General features: G+C 38.2%; 1 pseudogene across 1 annotated transcript in view; it reads right to left on the bottom strand.

Moving 5' to 3' along the window:
• Window positions 1–12,515, bottom strand: part of LOC309815796 (microtubule-associated protein 9-like) — a 41,196-nt pseudogene that overhangs the window by 20,569 nt on the left and 8,112 nt on the right. Inside the window, exon 4 of the transcript XR_014296140.1 lies at window positions 11,652–11,881. The product of XR_014296140.1 is annotated as a microtubule-associated protein 9-like (transcript). The remainder of the gene's footprint in view (window positions 1–11,651; window positions 11,882–12,515) is intronic.

Below are 12,515 nucleotides of genomic sequence, written 5' to 3'. Positions count from 1 at the left end.
GTCAAATTGCTGTAATTCTAAGAAAAAAGATTAAATCTTGAAAATAATTCTGAAAGCTGCCAGAAAAAAAACAAAATATTGTATAATGAGGATAGCAAAATAAATTTTTGCTGATTTCCTAACAGAAATAATAGAGGCCAGGAACAATGGAAACCTATAAAGAGCTGAGGATAGGAGAAGGAAACTGTCAGCCAAGAAGTGTATATTCAACTAAGCCATCCTTCAAAAATGAAGATAAAGTGAATATGTTTTAGATAAGCAAAGACGAGAGAATCCATCACTGGTAAACCAAGAAATGCAAACATTAGTTCTTAAGATTGAAGGGAAATAACACTAGAAGGTAATCTGGATCTATAGGAAGAAATGAAGATCCCTAGAAATGGTATATATATCTAAAAAAACTATAAATGTTTATTCTTTTCTTCTTTTAGTTCTTTAAAAGTCTAAGACAAAAAGTTTAAAAAGCTCTTTAAAGAAAAGTTATAACTGTGTGTTGTGGAAATTATATCATATGTAGGTGTAATATACATGACATCAACAGCATGATGGATGAGGGAGTATATGGAACTATACTGTGATAAGGTTTCTATTTTAAATGTGAAACAATACAGTGTCAACTGTACTCTGATCATTTATAGATGCATCTTTTAATCCATAAGACAACTACTAAAAATATAATGTGAATAGGTATAGTCAAAAGGCAACAGAGACTTCCGGGTAAGATGGCGGAAGAGTAAGACGCGGAGATCACCTTCCTCCCCACGGATACACCAGAAATACAGCTACACGTGGAACAACTCCTACAGAACACCTACTGAACGCTGGCATAAGACCCCAGACCTCCCAAAAGGCAAGAAACTCCCCAGATACCTGGGTAGGGCAAAGCGGAGAGATCCCCACACAGAGGATCGGTGCCGAGCGGCACTCACCAGCCCGAGAGGCTTGTCTGCTCGCCCGCCGGGGTGTGCAGCGCTGGAAGCTGAGGCTCGGGTTTCGGTCAGAGCGCAGAGAGAGGACTGGGGCTGGCGGCGAGAACTCAGCGTGAAGGGGGCTAATGTGCCACAGCTAGCCGGCAGGGAGTCCGGGAAAACTCTGGAGCTGCCGAAGAGGCAAGAGACTTTTTCTTCCCTCTTGGTTTCCTGGTGCACGAGGAGAGGGGATTAAGAGCGCTGCTTAAAGGGGCTCCACAGACGGGCGCGAGTCGCGACTGAAAGCGCGGAGCCCAGTGACGGGCGTGAGACACTGGGGCTGCTGCTGCTGCCGCCAAGAAGCCTGTGTGCGAGTGCAGGTCACTGCCCACACCGCCCTTCCAGGAGCCTGTGCAGCCCACCACTGCCGGGGTCCCGGGATCCAGGGGCGGCTTCCCTGGGAGAACGCACGGCGCGCCTCGGGCTGGTGCAACGTCACGCCGACCTCTGCCGCTGCAGGCTCGCCCCGCACTCCATGCCCCACCCTCCCGCCCGGCCTGAGTGACCAAGAGTCCCCGAAGCGGCTGCTCCTTTAACCCTGTCCTGTCTGAGCGAAGAACAGACGCCCTCCGGCGACCTACACGCAGAGGCGGGGCCGAATCCAAAGCTGAGACCCAGGAGCTGTGAGAACAAAGAAGAGAAAGGGAAACCTCTCCCAGCAGCCTCAGAAGCAGCGGATTAAAGCTCCACAATCAACTTGATGTACCCTGCATCTGTGGAATACATGAATAGACAACACATCATCCCAAATTGAGGAGCCCGGAGTCAGTGCTGTGCCTCTGAGGTGGGAGAGCCAACTTCAGGACACTGGTCCACAAGAGACCTCCCAGTTCCACATAATATCAAACGGCAAAAATCTTCCAGAGATCTCCATCTCAACACCAGCACCCAGTTTCACTCAACGACCAGCAAGCTACAGTGCTGGACACCCTATGCCAAACAACTAGCAAGACAGGAACACAACACCACCCATTAGCAGAGAGGTGGCCTAAAATCATAAAAAGTCCGCAGACACCCCAAAACACACCACCAGACGTGGACCTGCCCACCAGAAAGACAAGATACAGCCTCATCCACCAGAACACAGGCACTAGTCCCCTCCACCAGGAAGCCTACACAACCCACTAAACCAACCTTAGCCACTGGGGACAGACACCAAAAATAACGGGAACTACGAACCGGCAGCCTGCAAAAAGGAGACTCCAAACACAGTAACATAAGCAAAATGAGAAGACAGAAAAACACACAGCAGGAGAAGGAGCAAGATAAAAACCCACCAGATCTAACAAATGAAGAGGTAATAGGCAGTCTACCTGAAAAAGAATTCAGAATAATGATGGTAAAGATGATCCAAGATTCTATTTCCCAGATCCAAAATCTTGGAAATAGAATAGACAAAATGCAAGAAACAGTTAACAAGGACCTAGAAGAACTAAAGATGAATCAAGCATTGATTAAAAACACAATACATGAAATAAAAAATACTCTAGATGGGATCAATAGCAGAATAACTGAGGCAGAAGAACGGATAAGTGAGGTGGAAGATAAAATAGTGGAAATAACTGCTGCAGAGCAAAATAAAGAAAAAAGAATGAAAAGAACAGAGGACAGTCTCAGAGACCTCTGGGACAACATTAAACGCACCAACATTCGAATTATAGGGGTTCCAGAAGAAGAAGAGAAAAAGAAAGGGACTGAGAAAATATTTGAAGAGATTATAGTTGAAAACTTCCCTAATATGGGAAATGAAATAGTTAATCAAGTCCAGGAGGCACAGAGTCCCATACAGAATAAATCGAAGGAGAAATACACCAAGACACATATTAATCAAACTGTCAAAAATTAAACACAAAGAAATCATATTAAAAGCAGCAAGGGAAAAACAACAAATAACACACAAGGGAATCCCCATCAGGATAACAGCTGATCTCTCAGCAGAAACTCTACAAGCCAGAAGGGAGTGGCAGGACATAATTAAAGTGATGAAGGAGAAAAACCTGCAACCAAGATTACTCTACCCAGCAAGGATCTCATTCAGATTTGATGGAGAAATTAAAACGTTTACAGACAAGCAAAAGCTGAGAGAGTTCAGCACCACCAAACCAGCTTTACAACAAATGCTAAAGGAACTTCTCTAGGCAAGAAACACAACAGAAGTAAAAGACCTACAATAACGAACCCAAAACAATTAAGAAAATGGGAATAGGAACATACATATCGATAATTACCTTAAATGTAAATGGACTAAATGCTCCCACCAAAAGACACAGATTGGCTGAATGGATACAAAAACAAGACCCATCTATATGCTGTCTACAAGAGACCCACTTCAGACCTAGAGACACATACAGACTGAAAGTAAGGGGATGGAAAAAGATATTCCATGCAAATGGAAATCAAAAGAAAGCTGGAGTAGCAATTCTCATATCAGACAAAATAGACTTTAAAATAAAGACTACTAGAAGAGACAAAGAAGGACACTACCTAATGATCAAGGGATCGATCCAAGAAGAAGATATAACAATTGTAAATATTTATGCACCCAACATAGGAGCACCTCAATACATAAGGCAAATACTAACAGCCATAAAAGGAGAAATCGACAGTAACACACTCATAGTAGGGGACTTTAACACCCCACTTTCACCAATGGACAGATCATCCAAAATGAAAATAAATAAGGAAACACAAGCTTTAAATGATACATTAAACAAGATGGACTTAATTGATATTTATAGGACATTCCATCCAAAAACAACAGAATACACATTTTTCTCAAGTGCTCATGGAACATTCTCCAGGATAGATCATATCTTGGGTCACAAATCAAGCCTTGGTAAATTTAAGAAAATTGAAATTGTATCAAGTATCTTTTCCGACCACAATGCTATGAGACTAGATATCAATTACAGGAAAAGAGCTGTAAAAAATACAAACACATGGAGGCTAAACAATACACTACTTAATAACGAAGTGATCGCTGAAGAAATCAAAGAGGAAATTAAAAAATACCTAGAAACAAATGACAATGGAGACACGACGACCCAAAACCTATGGGATGCAGCAAAAGCAGTTCTAAGAGGGAAGTTTATAGCAATACAATCCCACCTTAAGAAACAGGAAACATCTCGAATAAACAACCTAACCTTGCACCTAAAGCAATTAGAGAAAGAAGAACAAAAACATCCCAAAGTTAGCAGAAGGAAAGAAATCATAAAAATCAGATCAGAAATAAATGAAAAAGAAATGAAGGAAACGATAGCAAAGATCAATAAAACTAAAAGCTGGTTCTTTGAGAAGATAAACAAAATTGATAAACCATTAGCCAGACTCATCAAGAAAAAAAGGGAGAAGACTCAAATCAATAGAATTAGAAATGAAAAAGGAGAAGTAACAACTGACACTGCAGAAATACAAAAGATCATGAGAGATTACTACAAGCAACTCTATGCCAATAAAATGGACAACCTGGAAGAAATGGACAAATTCTTAGAAATGCACAACCTGCCAAGACTGAATCAGGAAGAAATAGAAAATATGAACAGACCAATCACAAGCACTGAAATTGAAACTGTGATAAAAAATCTTCCAACAAACAGAAGCCCAGGACCAGATGGCTTCACAGGCGAATTCTATCAAGCATTTAGAGAAGAGCTAACACCTATCCTTCTGAAACTCTTCCAAAAAATATAGCAGAGGGAGGAACACTCCCAAACTCATTCTACGAGGCCACCATCACCTTGATACCAAAACCAGACAAGGATGTCACAAAGAAAGAAAACTACAGGCCAGTATCACTGATGAACATAGATGCAAAAATCCTCAACAAAATACTAGCAAACAGAATCCAACAGCACATTAAAAGGATCATACACCATGATCAAGTGGGGTTTATTCCAGGAATGCAAGGATTCTTCAATATACGCAAATCAATCAACGTGATACACCATATTAACAAGTTGAAGGAGAAAAACCATATGATCATCTCAATAGATGCAGAGAAAGCTTTTGACAAAATTCAACACCCATTTATGATAAAAACCCTGCAGAAAGTAGGCATAGAGGGAACTTTCCTCAACATAATAAAGGCCATATATGACAAACCCACAGCCAGCATCGTCCTCAATGGTGAAAAACTGAAACCATTTCCACTAAGATCAGGAACAAGACAAGGTTGCCCACTCTCACCACTCTTATTCAACCTAGTTTTGGAAGTTTTAGCCACAGCAATCAGAGAAGAAAAGGAAATAAAAGGAATCCAAATTAGAAAAGAAGAAGTAAAGCTGTCACTGTTTGCAGATGACATGATACTATACATAGAGAATCCTAAAGATGCTACCAGAAAACTACTAGAGCTAATCAATGAATTTGGTAAAGTTGCAGGATACAAAATTAATGCACAGAAATCTCTGGCATTCCTATATACTGATGATGAAAAATCTAAAAGTGAAATCAAGGAAACACTCCCATTTACCATTGCAACAAAAAGAATAAAATATCTAGGAATAAACCTACCTAAGGAGACAAAAGACCTGTATGCAGAAAATTATAAGACACTGATGAAAGAAATTAAAGATGATACAAATAGATGGAGAGATGTACCATGTTCTTGGATTGGAAGAATCAACATTGTGAAAATGACTCTACTACCCAAAGCAATCTACAGATTCAATGCAATCCCTATCAAACTACCACTGACATTTTTCACAGAACTAGAACAAAAAATTTCACAATTTGTATGGAAACACAAAAGACCCCGAATAGCCAAAGCAATCTTGAGAACGAAAAATGGAGCTGGAGGAATCAGGCTCCCTGACTTCAGACTATACTACAAAGCTACAGTAATCAAGAGAGTGTGGTACTGGCACAAAAACAGAAAGATAGATCAATGGAACAGGATAGAAAGCCCAGAGATAAACCCACGGACATATGGTCACCTTATCTTTGATAAAGGAGGCAGGAATGTACAGTGGAGAAAGGACAGTCTCTTCAATAAGTGGTGCTGGGAAAACTGGATAGGGACATGTAAAAGTATGAGATTAGATCACTCCCTAACACCATACACAAAAATAAGCTCAAAATGGATTAAAGACCTAAATGTAAGGCCAGACACTATCAAACTCTTAGAGGAAAACATAGGCAGAACACTCTATGACATAAATCACAGCAAGATCCTTTTTGACCCACCTCCTAGAGAAATGGAAATAAAGACAAAAATAAACACATGGGACCTAATGAAACTTAAAAGCTTTTGCACAGCAAAGGAAACCATAAACAAGACCAAAAGACAACCCTCAGAATGGGAGAAAATATTTACAAATGAAGCAACTGACAAAGGATTAATCTCCAAAATTTATAAGCAGCTCATGCAGCTCAATAACAAAAAAACAAACAACTCAATCCAAAAATGGGCAGAAGACCTAAATAGACATTTCTCCAAAGAAGATATACAGACTGCCAACAAACACATGAAAGGATGCTCAACATCTTTACTCATTAGAGAAATGCAAATCAAAACTACAATGAGATATCATCTCACACCAGTCAGAATGGCCATCATCAAAAAATCTAGAAACAATAAATGCTGGAGAGGGTGTGGAGAAAAGGGAACACTCTTGCACTGCTGGTGGGAATGTGAATTGGTACAGCCGCTATGGAGAACGGTATGGAGGTTCCTTAAAATACTACAAATAGAACTACCATATGACCCAGCAATCCCACTACTAGGCATATACCCTGAGAAAACCATAATTCAAAAAGAGACATGTACCAAAATGTTCATAGCAGCCCTATTTACAATAGCCTGGAGATGGAAACAACCTAAGTGTCCATCATCGGATGAATGGATAAAGAAGATGTGGCACATATATACAATGGAATATTACTCAGCCATAAAAAGAAATGAAATTGAGCTATTTGTAATGAGGTGGATAGACCTAGAGTCTGTCATACAGAGTGAAGTAAGTCAGAAAGAGAAAGACAAATACTGTATGCTAACACATATATATGGAATTTAAGAAAAAAAAATGTCATGAAGAACATAGGGGTAAGACAGGAATAAAGACACAGACCTACTAGAGAATGGACTTGAGGATATGGGGAGGGGGAAGGGTAAGCTGTGACAAAGTGAAAGAGCGGCATGGACATATATACACTACCAAACGTAAGGTAGATAGCTAGTGGGAAGCAGCCGCATAGCACAGGGAGATCAGCTCGGTGCTTTGTGATCGCCTGGAGGGGTGAGATAGGGAGGGTGGGAGGGAGACGCAAAAGGGAGGGGATATGGAAACATATGTATATGTATAACTGATTAAATTTGTTATAAAGTAAAAAAGAAAAAAAAAGAAAAAAAAGGCAACAGAGAAAACTAATGGAAAACTAAAACCTAGGTGATTAACTCTGAATAAAAAGTCAAGAAAGAAGTTATAGAGGAACAACAACTTTAATTTTTTTTAAATAGATAAAATAAATAGAAAACAAACAGCAACAAATTGGCCTTAAGTGTACTTACATTAAATGTATATGGACTGGATTTACCTGGTGGAGGATTGGTTAAGAATCCACCTGCCAATGCAGGAGACATGGGTTCAAGTCCTGGTGTGGGAAGATCCCACATGCCATGGAGCAACTAAGCCCATGGGCCACAACTACTGAGCCTGCACTCTAGAACCCATGAGCCGCAACTGCTGAGCCTGAGAGCCACAATTACTGAAGCCTGTGTACATAGAGCCCATGCTCCACAACAAGAGAAGCCACCACAATGAGAAGCCCGCACAACACAACAAAGGGTAGCCCCCCACTTGCCATAACTAGAGAAAGCCCATTCACAGCAATGAAGACCCAACGCAGCCAAAAATAAAATAAATAAATTTATTTTAAAAATGTATATGGACTAAACACTCATAAAAGGAATAATGAATTCATAAGTAGATTGCAATTAAAAAGCAGATTGTCAGACTTGATAAAAAAGTAATACCAAACTGCTATTACAAGAGTCATTTAAAGAAAAATAAAAAAAAAATTGTTTGAAAGAAAATGATGGAAAAAGTTATACCATGAAAATACTGAAATGTTGAAGTATCAGGCAAAACAAACTGCAAGATATGAAGCATTACCAGAGATACAAAAATTTCATAATGCTAAATAGGGTCAAGAACTAATAATGATGAATGTGTATGTGTCTAATTACAGAGTCATGGAATGCTGACAGAAAAAAAAGGAAGTACAGAGAAATTCACAAACATAACTGGAGATTTTAACACACTCTATTTAGTACATGGTAAATCAACTAGACAAAAATTCAATAAGAATGGAGAAGATCTGAATGACACTACCAACCATCTTGACCAAACTGAAATTACAAAACGTTATATCTAACACCTGCAGAACACACATTCTTTGTTAACACAAATGAAACTTTCACAAGACACACTTAGTCTGGGCCATAAAAAAAATCTCAACAACTTTAAAAAATGTGAATTCATATAAGATATATTCTTTGATCATAATAAAATAAAATTATAAATTTATGCAAGAATATATCTAGAGAAGATCTAAATATGTGGAAATAAAATCATTCACCATAAAATAACCATTTGGTCAAAAAAGAGATCACAAGGAAATTAGAAAATATATTTAAAGGAATGATAATGAAAATAAATGGCATCAAAAAAATTGAGTGCTTCTAATCAGTGCATTAGAGGAAAATTTATAGTTTTCAAAGGTTTTGACAGAAAGGATGAAAAGCTTAAAATGAATGGATACATTTTCTAACTTAAAGGTAAGCAAATTAAATCCAAAGAAAATACAAGAAAGAAATAATAAAGAGTGAAAATCGATGAAATTGGAAACAAACAACAGAGGAAGCTAACAAAGCCAACACTGGTTCTTAGGAAAGTTTTAACAAAACTGAGCAATGTCTATCAAAATTTAACAAGAAAGACAGAAAACATAAACTACATATTAGAAATGAAAGATGGAATGTCATGATAATTTTACTGTCATCAAAAGGATATGGGAATATCACAAACAACTTTATAAATTCAATATCTCAGATAAAGTGGACAAATTTCTAAATAGACATAAATTACCAAACTGACGAGAAAATCTGGATACCAAATATTTGCCAAAAAAAAAAAAAAAATCAAACTTAGTGTCAAAGACCTCTCCACAAAGAAAATTCTAGGCCCAGATAATTTCGCTGGTGAATTCTCTCAATTAAGGGGAGAATGACACTAAACTTTTGGTTTCATACCAAACAAACTTTTAGAAAATAAAGGAGGAAGAGACACTCCCCAACTCATATGCTACGCACACCTGATAACATTATGAGGAAAAAATTATAGACAACCTCCATAAATATTGATGTAGAAATCTTAACAAAATATTAAAAAATCAAATCCCACACAGAAATGGTCTACAATGATTGACTAGATTTTATCCCAGGAATAATTAGTTAATTTAACATATAAACATAGATATATATAATCATACACACACACACACACACACACACACACACATGCACACACAAAGGAAAGGTGGGAAGTGAGGTTGTAGCAAGAAAGAAAATGTCACCCTTTCGATACCCAGCTGTGACATTTGCAGGAATGTAAGGCAATAGGGAGAGAGGTACAGTGTCATGTGAAAGCTTATACAAAGTTAAAGAGGCTTCAGCATAGTTGAATGTGGATGAAAATAGACTCTTCCAGAGCCAAAGATTATAGACATAGGAGAGAGAAGGGTTGGACAAAAAATAAATGGGAAATTCCTGAAAATGTGGGCTTAAAGAAGATTCAGAGCATGGTCAGGAAATTTTTATAATGAGGAATAAGTAAAATTTAGACTATTAAAAACAGAAGTATCTAATATACCCAACAAAGATAATATCTCTACAATATGGGCTATGTTATAGTCATTAAGGTGAACATAGTCTCAAGATCACCCAGCAACATGGAAACATTTCATGACCTAATGTTAAGAGATTAAACAAAAAAGCATGATACAAAACACTGTGAATGTTAAGATGACAAATATAAAAACAAGTATAGGAAAACAGCCCAAAAGGGGAGTAAGAATAATGAATATAGTTGTTATTAGGTGGTGGGATTATGGGTAGATATTTTTCAATTAAATTTTCTGTCATAATATAATGTTACTTTAAAAACATTAGGAATACTTTTTTTTTAATCAAGGAATATAGAATACAGCACAAAGAGCAATTAAAGTTAGGTATCACTACCAGTTTGAATAGTGTTCCCTCAAAATTCATGTCTATCCCAAATCTCCGAACATGATCTTATTTGAAAATAAGGTGTTTGCTGATGGAATTAGTTAAGATGAGAACCTACTGGAGTAGGGAGGACCCTAAATCAAATGACTGGTGTCTTTTTTTAGAGAAAAGTGAGGGGAGACACAGAGACCCAGGGAAGAAGACCATGGGTTGATGGAGGCAAGGACTGGAGTGATGCAGCTACAAGCAAAGGACAACCAAAGATTTCTGACAACCACCAGAAGCTGGAAGAAGCAAAGAAGGATTCTTCCCTAGAGCCTTCACAGGGAACATGGCCCTGTCCACACCCTGATATTGGACTTCTGACCTCCAGAACTGAGAGAACTTCTGTTGTTTTAAGTCATCTAGTTTGTGGCAATTTGTTACAGCAACTACAGTGAACTAACACAAAATCCACTTGGCCAGATGAATTTATTAAACATAAAATAATTGTTTGGTTTTGATAACACCCCCTCTTCACCTGATTTTCAGAACAAATTAGGACATAGCACATTGAAGTCAGGCAGATTTATATCAAATTGCCAGCTTTTCTGGTAAAGCTAACCTACAGAATGAGTGGAATCAGAGCCTACTGTGCTCATACTTCTGACCTGAATTGGAGAGATTCATCTGTTTTGTTGTGATACAAAGGACTTCCTCTGTCTGCTTTTGTACCACCTCCCAGGGAGCAGATCTTTTCTCACATCAGTAGCACAGAGGAGTCAGGAGAAGAAGAAAGAAGCTTAGCCAGTACTGTTTAGTCCCTTTTCTCTGATCTGCTCAAGCAGATGGTGGAGGATGAATGTTCTTCCCATACTTATCCCTTCTGAAATGTGAGGTGGAACTTCTCTAACCATAGTGAAATGTAAAGACAGGCGGCCAAGTGTTCTTCCCTAAAAACAATACACAGTAAACTCCTGATGAAGTACTGAAGGATCATATCTACATCCTTTCTGGTATATCCCCAAAAATATAGGACTGTGCCGTGAACACTCAATATACATTTGTTGAGTGATTAAAACCAAATAAATAAAATGACGCTGGCCATAAATTATACATTTCAAAGATATGTAAATAAAAACTCTTGCAATTAAAGTGTTGCATAGATTCAAAAAGGCAACAGTTTTTTTCACATTTTACTTTGTCTGAAATTGGATGCATCGTATGTTACAGTTTAGCAGTTTTCTTCTTTCTTAGCAGTACATAAAATAATGCTGTATTTTTGCTATATCTTGCAATTGAGTTTTAGATCCAATAAAATATATTTTTAAAAAGTTAAAATTATTTCCTTATCAATTGCTGAAGAAATCATGTAAAACACACACACATGCACGCACACACACAAATATTCTTTCTCTCATAATCAGATGCAAAAACCTGAATTAGAAACACAGTTTAGCAGTAGTGCAAACCTCAGGGTCAAGGTTTTCAGAGAATACATTTTCCTCAGTTTCTGGTTGTCTGCCATTCAGCCTTGGGAGGAATGATGGCGCAGAATGTGCCTCTAATTCTTCATGGAGGGCAGTGTCTTTGTCTTCTCCTAGCCTGTCTTTCTCCTCCCTGTGGCTGTGCTTTTTCAACATGCTCCTTGGCCGAGGTGAAGGCTTAAAGTGGTTGTCTGCTTCAAGGCTGCTGTTATTTTCTGCAGAAAAATACAATGTTTTAATACATTAAATACAATTTAATACACTAAAAAAATACATTTTTTAAATGGCCATGGCTTCTCCTACACTGCAGGTACCACCACACTTCCCTCCTGTGCCCAAGGACCTTGGTTTTCTATCCTGGAGAGTGTAGAAGAAGCCCACACCCTTCTCTACACAGAACTCCAGAGAGTACAAGGAGGCGATAGTTCATAACCAAATAAATTTTTTAATGGCTGTCATCCTGGAAGTAACTAATATACTTCAATTTTGTGAGTAGTTAACTCATCAACTCTCATAGTATTTAAAAAAAATTAACAAACAAAAGCAAACTGCCTGAGTTTCAGCCTTTATAAAATGAGGCAGTTCATCCATCAAACCTTTATTGAGTATCTGCTGCCAGGCCCCACACACATCACTCACATTAATGGACCTCAGAATCAAGACACTGGCAATGGCCCTGTCCAAGGATTTTAGAGGTTGGGAAAGGAGACGATTCTAAACAAATAAAATTATAAGACAAAGGTAAGTGCTGTTACAAGTATAAAGATGATGTCAGTACAGGGAGTAGAAGAGCTAAATGTCCCTGGAAGGAGGAACAGACAACTGGATAACTTGTGAGCTGCTGTTCTC

Source organism: Mesoplodon mirus (genome assembly GCF_964341445.2).
Source record: "Mesoplodon mirus genome assembly, chromosome: 2".
Taxonomy (NCBI): Eukaryota; Metazoa; Chordata; class Mammalia; order Artiodactyla; family Ziphiidae; genus Mesoplodon; species Mesoplodon mirus.
This window is presented reverse-complemented; position numbering and strand designations above follow the sequence as displayed.